The following is a 12413-nucleotide window of genomic DNA, read 5'->3' as shown; positions in this document are numbered from 1 at the left end:
TTGTCTGTTTCCTCATTTACATACAAATTCTTTTCTCCTACTTAAATGCCATCAAGTTATCTTAAATTAGCGGTGAGGAGAGAAAATAGGAAAAAGTGGAGTATTCTAGGAGATACAATAATTATTGCTTTTGCAATTCAGTGGAGATAATTGTCTTTGGTGCTGTGCTATTTAAGAAGGAAGCTTGGAAGGGGCACTTCATCTACCTGTCTGTGTGCACATGCATGCTATCACCATCTCAGGCACTTCATTGGTAATTCCCTCCTGATAGCCTTCCACAGTTGACATCATATCATGATTATTACTTTGGATCATCTTGCTCCACCAGTTAAATATGTGAAATTATATAAGTTTGTTGATTTGTTTGCTTGTATCATTCCTTACTAGGAGAAAATTTAAAGGACATTCGAGGAGCTAGTATGGTTTGATGTGAGTCAGGAAACCTGAGTCCTGGTCTCATATGAATGACTAACAGTACTAACCAGTTGTGGGACTTAAGTGAATCACTACCTCACTGCCTCAATGACCTCTCTAGGTCCCTGCCATCCCCCACCTCCCACCCCACACCATGCTCCAGGATTCTTGGAAACCATGAGATATATATATATATATTTCATTGTGGATTCTAATTATCAGGCATATTGTTTCTCAAATATTTTAATAAATCATAAAAGTTAGAGTAAAGAAGCTGAGAGATTATCAAGGAGACAATGCTTTTGTTTAAGGTGCATTAAAAATGTAGAGAAAGATGGGAAGTGCAATTATATTAACAGCTGGCCCCAGATTTCCTCATTGGAGGTAAACGTGCCAGGAGACATTGTTTTAGGTGAAACTGAGCTGTAGTAGATAAGAAAATAAATTTGCCAGAAGTTGCAGGGAGGGAGAGGATTGGGTAGAAAGTGGTAAAAAAAAAAAAAAAATAATGATGTGTAGAGTCAGAAGAGTCAAAGAGCAATAACTCCAGTGTGAGCACTCCGCAAGTCATGTGTAGCTGACCCATAAACAGTACAGCTTTGAACTGCATGAGTCAACTTATGCATGGATTTTTTTCAGAAAAAAGTTACACCGAGTGTGCCTGCCTCTCCTGCCTCCCCTTCCATGTCCTCCACCTCTTCTGCCTCTACTATCCGAGAAAGCAAGACCAGCCCCTTCTCCTCCATACTCAATATAAAAACAATAAAGATGAAGACATTTGCAATTATCCACTTCCACTTAATGAATAGTTAATATATTTTCTCTTCCTTATGATTTTCTTAATAACATTTTCTTTTGTCTAACTTATCTTATTGTAAGATTACAGTAAATAATACATATCACATACAAAATATGAGTTAATTGACTATGTTATCAGTAAAGCTTCTGTGAAATTCATTCTTAGTTCACAGGCCATTCAAAGACAGGCAATAGGCCAGATTTGGCCTGCAGGTAATGGTCATAATTTGCCAATCCCTGCTCTAGAGCAGAGTGAAAGACAGAACAAACAAAACAGCATTTATCTCAGTGATGAGAAAGTGATCCCAGACATTCAGCAACTGGAGAGAGAATTCTGGACTGTCACTAGCTGGGGAAGCAAGGTTTGATCAAGTTTAATCAGATCCCTAGGAAGTAGCTAGGCCCCAAAAGACACTTAGATTCTAGGTAGAAGTCTGCAAATAACTCAGAATAATTATGGCAAGTGTGAGCCAAGAAAAAAAATAGAGAAATGGAATTGTCTCACTGAACACAAGTATAAGACAGTATGGAATAAATCTCTACATTTGCAGAAGAGACCCTAAGTGCTTAAGAGTTAAGATGACAAAAGCCTTGAAGGATAAGTCAAATTTGAAATGTCATAAGGAAAAGGACTCCAGAAAACAGGAACTGCGCGAGTGAGGGTTCAAAGGCAAGAACAAGCTAGATGTGCTGTGGATTGCCACGCAGAAACTAGGCTATGAGAAAGGAAAGAAAGTGGTGGCCACTTCCGGACCCTGGAGATCCAGGGCTCTCAACCCCCATGTAGGAGCAGAAGGCAGGTATGTCCCTCCCTGAGCCCCCAGCCGTTCTCAGGGAGTTCTGAGACACAGAACCCACCCTGAGCCAAGAGCCTAGGGAAAGGCTAGAGGTCTTATCCACCAAAGTCATGAAACTCCAGCAGAAGGAGATGCCCAGGAGAAGAGAGGCCTATGTCAAAAGCTATTGGCAACACAATGGGAAAGCATTGAAATGCATGGTATTGGCTGAAATGACTGACTTCCAGAAGGAAGTCAGTGCTTTTTTTCTCCCACTGCTGCTCACCTCCTCTACCTCCAAGGAAGAAGAGAAGGCTCACCAGTAGTCAAAGTGAACAAAAACAGAGGGACTTTAAAGACACAATTAGGGCATTATAAAAGGTGATGGATAACCTTACAATAAAAAGCAAATAGGAAGCTCTGAGTGAGTAGTCTTGTGGCCTCTTTGGCCCCTCCATATAGCTTTGAATGGCCTCTGTGTGGCCAGTGTAGGGACAGAAGCCGGGGCTGTTTTTTGCGGGGGAGGAGCCCCTGGCTGGCAATACCTAACAGGACTTTTCATGAGTTTATCTTTCCATGCCCTTTTTCATCTGCAGAGTGATATGACCATGTAGCATCACGTTTAGAGGCCCTGTCCTCATCAGTAGATGAGACTTCAATGAGAAGGCAAGAGGGGCCCTCCCAGCTCATGCAAGGTTCACTTGCCAGGGCACGAGACGTATTTCTCCAAAACCCTGCCTTCTCATGAGGAGGAGTCCTTAGCCAGAGTGTCCTCTCAGCACTTCCTCTCCTTTAGGGGCCTATGGGGAGAGGCTGAGCTATAATCAAATGACTAATGGAGAATTCAGGCATTCAGAGTCGAAATTCAATTAGTTTTCATGAGAAATACATCGAGTCCATGCTGGAGATCAGAGTAGCATTCTGAAGCCTGAGCCAGGCAGGCGGTGTGGACAGGGGCAGGGACACAGCCACAAGCTCAACAGCAGCCCAGAGACACAGCAGTCACAGACGGTACAGGAGGAGTACTAATCTGAAGTATGCGGAAACAGGGTTTATGCTCTTCAAAAGAGGATATTTCCAGCCGGGCATGGGGGCTCATGCCTGTAATCCCAGTGCTGTGGGAGGTCAAAGCAGGAGGACTGCCTGAGCCCAGCAGCGAACCATGATCAGGCCACTGCATTCCAGCCCAGGCAAGAGAGCAACACACTGTCTCTAAATAAAACGGGGCGGGGGAAGGGAGTGGATACTTCCCTTTTAAAAAGATCCAACAGATAATCTTGCTGCTATACCTTAAGGCCTGGAGAAGAAAGAAAAAATTCCCGTATTGGTACTCAGAAAACAGTCCAAATCTGTTTCCATGATGCACCTTAGGGACAGACCTCTCTAGATACCTCCAAGAACAAAACAGCATCTGTCTTGGCACCAGTTAGCATAAAAATAACCAGGACTATCAATTCTTCTTCCCTAGATCATAAACTTATCATTAGTTGAAGAGAGGGAGCAGTTTTTGCCCACCTGGGATTACATAATTAGACATAGTCTAGGAGGTTTTATACTTTTCTCAGAGGCAGCCATGGGGATGAAGAGAAATGACAGAGACCGACAAGGGACAACGTTCTGCTGGCATCTGCCATCCCAGTGCGCTGAAATGTTTAGAATGCAAACTGGGCTTCACTGAATATGGCTCCCACAAGTACGGCACCTTCCCTACTCATGCAGAGGTGTATTCTGAGGTGGTCATAGATAGAAGAGAATGTGACAGCCCTGGCTAATATTACGGAAAGAAAAATACTGAACAGGATTTATACTCAAAGAGAGAGACTGTCAGTTTTCAGGCTTCCCTACTATATTATGTGACATTTGACTTGGAATAGAAAAGAAAATGCAAAAGGAGAAGTCACTGAGAGTCTTCTCGATGTTTGATTCACCCAACAGACACAACAAAGAGCAATCAATAGGTGTTCGTACCTTTTGTCTGCCAGTTTGGATATGCCACGTGCTGTTCACAGACTGAAAAGATAGCACATCAGTTTAACAATGGTGTCCTGAACAGCTCTGAAAGTCATTGGTTCAAAAGCTATACTAAGGAATTATGATGTTTCCTGAAACCAGTTTAATGTAGTTTTTGTCTCTGAAAATATCTTATAGATGATCACTATTCAATGACCACTCATTTCCTCATCCATATTCAGCATGTATAAATTACATAAATTTCCTCTGTTGGATGTAAACTTCCTAACACATACATACACATGAACACACACACAAAGATCCAGTTCCTTTCTTCAAGGAGCTTACAAGAAGTGGCTGATGATTAATCAGAGTCATATAAAATCGGTTATCATTTCCAAAGTTATTTTTCAGTCAAATCCCTTAAAAGCTCATTTTAGACATAAAAATTCTTTTTCAGAAAAAAGGAACATTGGCAATTTCTAAAACACAAAGAGATAATATACAAATAACATAAGGTAGCCAAAACACAGCACAAGTTACTAAACCTTTGCTATACCTGTCTCTTACCACCACTGAAAATTTTCAGACTGGTCAATTTGGGCTACAATGTGATTAGACTGAAAACCATGATAAAGCCAAACTTTTCTCCCAAATCGCTTTATTAAAAAAAATCATAATTCCAAGAACATGTTTTTACTCACTGACAAACAACTGATTTAATTTGTAATTTAACATTGTTATTTTCACCACATTCTCTGTTTTAGAAAGGCTACCTGTTTTGTTGAAACCAACCTTATTCCTAATATTGCAAAACTGGATATTTCTTTTTAATTTTAATATACTGCTATAGCATTCAACAAAACAGTAAAATTAACTTTTGTTCAAGACCTGTAATAAAGTCTGAACGTCTTGCAGAAGTTGTTAATCATAGTATTTAAAAAAAAAGCTAGCATTAGGGAGATTGAAAATAAGAGATCAAGAATACTTAGCCACTGTGTTGAAAATCCAATCTCCTCTCGGTCTGCAAATTTATCTTCTAAATTAGAAAGAAAATCATAATAATACAACTATTTAAGGTTAACATTTCTTTTCTTTGGAGTAATTGGTAGAAAAATGGAAAGAAGAAATGGGGTGGGGAGTAAATGACACATTATTTCATTCAGTATTCAGTGTAATGTCTGTGCCAGCCACTAAAGGTTGGAAACACAGGAGTGAACAAAACCTAGACCTGCCCTCCAAGGAATGACTGTGCTCACGCTGAGAAAACATTTCCAAGTAGATGACTGACAATTCTATGTCTTTCATCCCTGACCTCAATCCTAAATTCTGCCGACTAGCTGGACCTTAATTAACAGAAAAATGTCTCATCAGTCCTTCAACTTCCACACATTCAAACCTCAACATATTCTCAACAAAACCTATTTCCTCATGTGCTGCATACCTCGAATAACAAAGCCATCATTTCTGCCCCTACAGGCTAGAAAATTCTGAGCTAGCTTCAGCTCTTCCTGTTTTCTCTCTTACCTCTGTGACATGCCAAGTCCTGCCTTACCTACTACAGAAGTTGCTCTTCTTATGCCTCTTACAGCTCCTTCCCTAATTTAAGTCCTCATTGTCTTGGTGATGAGCTAACCAAAATATTCAGTTCTTGTTCCAGTTTTCCTCTTGCTCCATAAGTCCTTCACCCTAAGACAGCTATCTTCCAAAAACATAAGAAGAGATGGTCATGTCTCCTTACCCTGTTTGGAAACTTCAAGTCTACAAGATATTGCCAAGCTGTTATGAGTGGCATTTGAGCCCCTTACGATCAGGTGGAGCTTAACATTAGAGTCTACTGCACCATATGCATCCACAGGCCCCATGCCATGCTGAAATACAGACTGTTCTTCCAGAAACAACCTAGATGTTCATCTTTCCAAGCCTTTCACTGACTCTCATGCTGAGAATTGCTTTCTTAGTTACAGCCACTCCCCAAACTGACCAAGTCTAAAATCTCCAGTTGGAAGCCAAAAAAGTAAAGACTTGTAGAAAACCAGTTTTCGAAGCAAAAAGAAAACGTGGGTAGACACGGTATGGTCAGTTATTGGCAAAGTTTATCACTAACTGACAAATCTCAGTGTGCAGAGGCATCAAAATCTGAAAGGGCAAATCCAAGTGCAAAGCTGGCAAATTTAAACAAGAAGAAAGGCTTGCTTCCTATACCAGGTCTTTAAAATGGTCATGGACAGTGATTCTTGATTTGGTTTTTCTTTGCAGAATCCAGGACCCAGTTCCCATGGGTTCGCCTGTAGGCACAGACCTTTATAAAGCTAAAGTCTGATAGAACGTAACAATACAACCCATTCATAGCAGGTGATCATTAGGAAATGTCACTTGCTTAGAAAATAAGAAACTACTTCTCTTAGGTTGACTAGCAGGTTGGTTTCAAATGTTTTTGGTAGCATTTGTTTCATAATGTTCTCTCTTTGGCAGGCTTTCCTAACTCTAAGATCTTTTTAAGTGAAAAAAAAATTACTGCCATGCAAGGAAAACCTAAAAAGAGCATATGCAGTTTTATATAACCAGGCTTGTACTAGCATGTCAGGTCACCTCAATCCCTCAGTGAGTAAGCACTAGTTGAACTACTGAGATATTTCCATTCATTATAGTCTCATTACTTAAATGTCCATGGCATCTGTAACTAAGAGCCAATTACCAGTGTAGGTCATTAATCATCAGTGTTGCTTATTGCCAAGAACTGGAGTGAAGCTGCCTACATTGCCTTAGTTAAATTTCTCTACAAAATGCCACATAATGAATAGTCTTTTAAGAGGAGGCCATTCTTTTGTAGGCTCTGAATTAACTGCACATTAAGCTTCATAAAAAGTTTTTTTTCCCAAAAAAATGGGACATTTCAAGTAGTTTATTTATAACATTCTTAAGTTTTAGCAATAGAGCATGAATTCAGATATAATAATATTTTTATCTGTCATAAAATATACATTAGACAATTAAAACCATTCAGTTTTTACTGTATCAAGAAATCCATTAAGGAAGTTTTTTGAAAAGGCCAATACGTATTACTAAATGCAGGCTGTAATATAGCTAATGAACTTATATCTGAGGCCTAATCACTATAAAGCATATTTTTTTCCAAAATAAATAAAACTTTCCAAATGGAGGAATGGTTTTCGTTTTAAGAAAACTATGTTTAGTCAAATTATCCAGGCTTATAATACTTTCATAGAGCCCCAGAAGACTGAGAAGCACCGAAAAAGGGATGTTATTTGTTCTAAACGAGCACTACACAATTAGGAAAATGAATTTTATCCGCTAATGGGTAGAAACCATATGAGATGGTCTGGCTCAGAAATGAAAGAATGCTCTGATAATCAGATGTCCTAAGAAGGAATGCAGTACTTTGGGAAAGAGAAAAAGCAAAACCAAGGAAATGGAAGGAGGCTGGAGTTTGAGTAGATGAATCCGTCAAAAGTTCTCAGTGCAGAAAGTAATGGCTTTTAAGAAAGCAAGGACCTAAACATTAATTATTCCAAATCTTAACCAAGCCTGCTATACACAGAGCTGTGGGGAGTGAAGGATTCAAGCATGCGCAACAGAGCAACATGATGCAGAAAAAGGACAGCACACACAGAAGGGAGAATGCAGAATGCAAACAAAAACTTCAGAGGAAATCAGGATTTAGGGCTTTTGAAAACTAAAAAGAAGGCCGTGCACAGTGGTTCACGCCTGTAATCCCAACACTTTGGGAGACAAAGGCGGGTGGATCACAAGGTCAAGAGATCGAGACAATCCTGGCCAACATGGTGAAATCCCGTCTCTTCCAAAAACACAAAAATTAGCTGGGAGTGGCAGCGGGCGCCTGTAGTCCCAGCTACTCAGGAGGCTGAGGCAGGAGAATCGCTTGAACCCAGGAGGCGAAGGTTGCAGTGAGCCAAGATCACACCACTGCACTCCAGCCTGGCGACAGGGTGAGATTCCATCTCAAAAAAATAATAATAATAATAAAGAAAGAAAAATAAAAAGATATTTAAGTTCCCCCAGGAACTTACAAGGGGGACTTAGTCCATTTTTCTTTGAATTTCAGATCACAGTATAAGCACAGAAGATACTTGAGTTACCATTCATCTATCCAAAATTTTCTGAGTACCTACTATGTGACAGCCACTATTCCAGGGTTTGAAGATAAGGGAAAGCAATGGGTCAGTGTGGCTGAAGTAGAGTGAGCAGGGAAAGTGAGGAAATGAGACGAGAGAGCTAACATGAACAGAATGTAAGGCCTGGTTGGCCACTGGAAGGGCCATGACTGGAACGCTGAGTAAGATGGAAAACGATCACAGGGTTTTGAGTGGAGGGGTAACATGATCTGACTTAACATTTTAACAGACCTCTGTCTAAGGTGTTAAAAAAAGAATCTAACAGGAGCACGGAGGGAAACAGAAAGACCAGTTTGAAGACCAGTAGAGTCATCCAGGAGAGAGATGGTGGCCATGACATGGATGCTCACAGAGAAGGTAGTGAGAAGTGATGGAGTATGATGAATACATTCTGAAGGTAAAGGTGACAACATTTGCTGACAAACCGTATGTGAGGTGCAAGAGAAAAAGAAGGTCCAAGGAAGATTCCAAGGTTTTCAGCTTCACATCTGTAAAAATGGAAATCAATTCTGAGTTCCAAATCAGAGATATTTTTACCCTGCCTTTAAACTCCAGAGAGAGACAGAAAAAATGTTTGAGTGGCCACATTAGAATATGCAAGGTTTTTGGCCATATTAAGCCTGTTTCCTTCTCCATTCTTACCCTGAAACATAAAAAGAAAGGCATTTTGAACCTGCTAAAAGTTATGCCTCAACAGTTTTTAATAGAATTTGAACGCAAATAGTAACACTTCGAGCATGTTCTCATTCAGTATAACTAACTTAGTGCTATGGTTTAAGTGTGTTCACCAAAGTTTATGTGTTGGAGACTTAATCCCCAGTGTAACAGTGTTGGGAAGTTGGATGCTCTAGAGGTAATTAACTCATGAGGGTAGAGCCCTTATGACTGGATTCATGCTGTTATTGAAGGAGTAGGTTCCTGATAAAAGGATGAGTTCAGCCCTCTCTGTTGTGCATGCTCTGTTGCCCTTCCACCTTCCACCATGGGATGATGCAGCAAGAAAGCCCTCACCAGATGCCACACGCTCAACCTTGGACTTCCCAGCTCTAAGAAATAAGTCTCTGTTCTTTATAAATATCTCAGTCTTGGATATTCAGTTATAGCAGCACAAAATGGATAAAGACCCTTAGCTTGTTTTGATTTAAATAACTTTTGAACACATTTTCATTATTTGCATTTCTCTCATTAAGAAAAAAACTGCCTTTATTTTAAAATAGTCTGGTATATGGAATACTATGCAGTCATATAAAAGAATGAATCATATCCTTTGTAGCAACATAGATGCAGCTGGAAGCCATTATCCTAAGCAAATTAATACAGGAACAGAAAACCAAATATCACATGTTCTTGCTCATAAGTAAGAGCTAAACATTGAGTACTTATAGACATAAAAGTAAGAATAGACACTGGGGACTACTAGAGGTGGGAGGGAGAGGGAGGGCAGGTTGAAAACAGTTAGTTGAAAAACTAACTGTTGCATACTCTGCTTACTACCTGGGTGACAGGATCAATCATACACCAAACCTCAGCCTCATACAATATACCCAAGCAACAAACCTGCACATGTACCCCCTGAATCTAAAATACAAGCTGAAATTACACAAAGTAAATAAATAATAAAAAGCAAATGTGTGACATAACTTTAAAAAAACAGTCTATATATATTTACGAGTTCCTTGCACTATGATTAACATGGTTCTGAAAATATGTCCATATACCTGAGTCTTCATTAATCCTGCAATGGGTCCATATACCTGAGTCTGCATTAATCCTGCAATGGAGAAAGAAAGAGAGGAGAAAATTGGAAATAGGCGATTATAACTAGTTTGGGCCATGAAAGGCCACCCAAGACACACCAGTCTCTGGGCCTGCTTTCCAATTTGCAAACTGAAAAACATAACACAGGATATGGTGATATGAGGAAATGTCTTACTCACTTTTTAAATAAAACATTTAATGGAAGTACTTAGACATTACCGATGTTTGGGGTATATTTTTACTAAGCAATGAAAGTAAAATGTAGTCAGACAAAAAAGTTGTGATTGCTTGCCAGTTTCAACCTAACAAACTCTAGGACTTGCTTCCTTTTCAAAATATATGGCCATTTTAGCCACTGCTAAATCCAACAGCTCCAAGATGATTGTCCACAGAATCACACACTGCTGTGCTTATGCCCTTCCTCATGAGGAGGTGTGAAGGTTCCCAACAATGCAGAGACTTCAGTGATGTTGCGATGCCAGCTCCAGCCCCAATTTCATGTGCTAGAGGAAGATAGGACTGACCTAAACTTTATTAGTGATAAACTTTATTAGTGGTCTTGCTTCTATTATCTAATTTCTGTATTCCTTTCACCACTGTTGCACAAATGCTTATATTTACTTTCTACATTACTCTTAAACTTTCTTGGCTCACAGAACTTTCAGGCAGTTTGTGGAAGTCTGAGTCCTCAAAAATCATGTTTTAAAATTTATTAGTGTAAAATGCATAATTACACAGGAAATTGATCACATGGAACTGCAGTTCTCTCTGCACTCCCCTTGGTGGTCCATGGACAAAGAAATGGGTTCACAAGGATTTCTTGTTAGTAATCATGGAAATCCATTTCAAATTACTTATATTTTAACTCTCAGTTTTATCTCAAATAATCTTGCAGGAAATAAGAATGTTCATCAGAGAATTTACATGAGATGAGAATTAATACAATTTGACATGCTGATGAGGGGGCAGTTACATTGTTTGATGCCCCCTGACAACCCAAACCACAGACAGTTCCCATCGACCACCTGCAACAAGTTCATAAACCACAAGTCCAGTTCACCGACCCTGAGGTGAGTACGAGGCACACTCCTGCCTGCATCCAGTCCATCATTCTTGACTGCTTTTTTCTAGCCACACACTTATGCTCACATAGTAACATAATTTGGAATAGCAGTAGTATGGCCAAGGGAATTACAGGAGCTTCTGAGGCATTTTTACTATGCAATAGGGTCCAGGGCCTCCAGGGGTTTTATAAGTTTGAATGTAAAATGGCCTGGAACATAGTAGAGATGCAATAATTATTTTTTAATGACAAATGATGAATGTATAACCTTTTACATCAAAGAAGACATTTACACATTTTACTTTCATATACAACAACCTGTACTCTCTATTGAACTGGCTCAAACAACCTACTGTTATAGTTACTGGGTTACTGTTACTTTTTTTTTTTTTTTTGAGACGGAGTCTGGAGTGCAGTGGCTCTATCTGGGCTCACTGCAACCTCCGCCTCCCGGGTTCAAGCAATTCTCCTGCCTCAGCCTCCCAATTAGCTGGGACTACAGGCGCGTGCCACCACACCCAGCTAATTTTTTGTATTGTTAGTAGAGACAGGATTTCACCGTGTTAGTCAGGATGGTCTCAATCTCCTGACCTCGTGATCTGCCCGCCTCGGCCTCCCAAAGTGTTGGGATTACAGGCATGAGCCACTGAGCCTGGCCAATTGCTGGTACTTTTTAAAAAATCAGATCTAGATCTAGGTCCTTACCTGATCTGTATGTACCATTTCTCATTAATTTTTTTTAAAGAATATGACAGCCTGTCTGCAGCTTCCAAGACAAAAGAAGTTTCAAATTTCTGGTTGGTATCACAGGGTCTAATAAAATCCAAAAAGATTTCAAATTTCCGGGATTGCTATGTTTATACATTCTTAATTTCCTTTAGCTTTGTAGTCTGTCAGAGATAAGCAGAAGAAAGGGAAGAGAAAGATCTCCAATAGAGGAATAAAAATATAACAGAAATTAGGATTCTCCTCTGCAGCGAGTATTACCCATGTAATTAAAAGAAGGAACAAGAAATACCTTCTTTTATGTAAATTACGGCATGAAGGAAGAGTTATTTTTCATGTATCACCCAAACTGGATGTGATCCATAATTATGGATTCTAACACGAATCTGTGTACTACATAAACCTAACCTAAAATGCTGCTATTTAATAGGTTGGTTTTTAAAAATTCATTTAAAAACCCCAGTTCTATCTCTTGAGATGGTTTTTAGGTGCTCTTTAATTAGAGGCAGGAAGAGAATTTAAATTTTAGATATAAATAATTATTATTAAATTCCCTTCCAAAGTATAAGTCTATGGCATTCTGCTTTGCTTTTAAAATGAACATAACTGATTGAATTCAAGTAAATTTTATTAGATCTCCCTTGAAATAGAAAAAAATGGTTTTTTAAGATTTTTAAATTTCCAAAATTCTAAAAAGAAAAAGTATTATAGAATTGCAGTTGGAATTCAGTTGGGGATTATTTTCTATTAATTCAAGGATATAGATTTTAA

At 39.3% G+C, this 12413-nt stretch overlaps 1 long non-coding RNA gene across 1 annotated transcript in view; it reads right to left on the bottom strand.

The window, feature by feature from the left end:
- The window catches only part of LOC134761360 (uncharacterized), a 50136-nt gene extending 40270 nt beyond the window's left edge, over window positions 1–9866 (bottom strand). Inside the window, exon 1 of the long non-coding RNA XR_010139886.1 lies at window positions 9814–9866. This is a non-coding gene — a long non-coding RNA (uncharacterized LOC134761360). The remainder of the gene's footprint in view (window positions 1–9813) is intronic.
- Window positions 9867–12413: the final 2547 nt, after the last annotated feature.

Source organism: Pongo abelii, chromosome 3 (assembly GCF_028885655.2).
Source record: "Pongo abelii isolate AG06213 chromosome 3, NHGRI_mPonAbe1-v2.0_pri, whole genome shotgun sequence".
Taxonomy (NCBI): Eukaryota; Metazoa; Chordata; class Mammalia; order Primates; family Hominidae; genus Pongo; species Pongo abelii.
The sequence above is the reverse complement of the archived record's forward strand: the minus strand, read 5'-3'. Positions and strand labels throughout refer to the sequence as shown.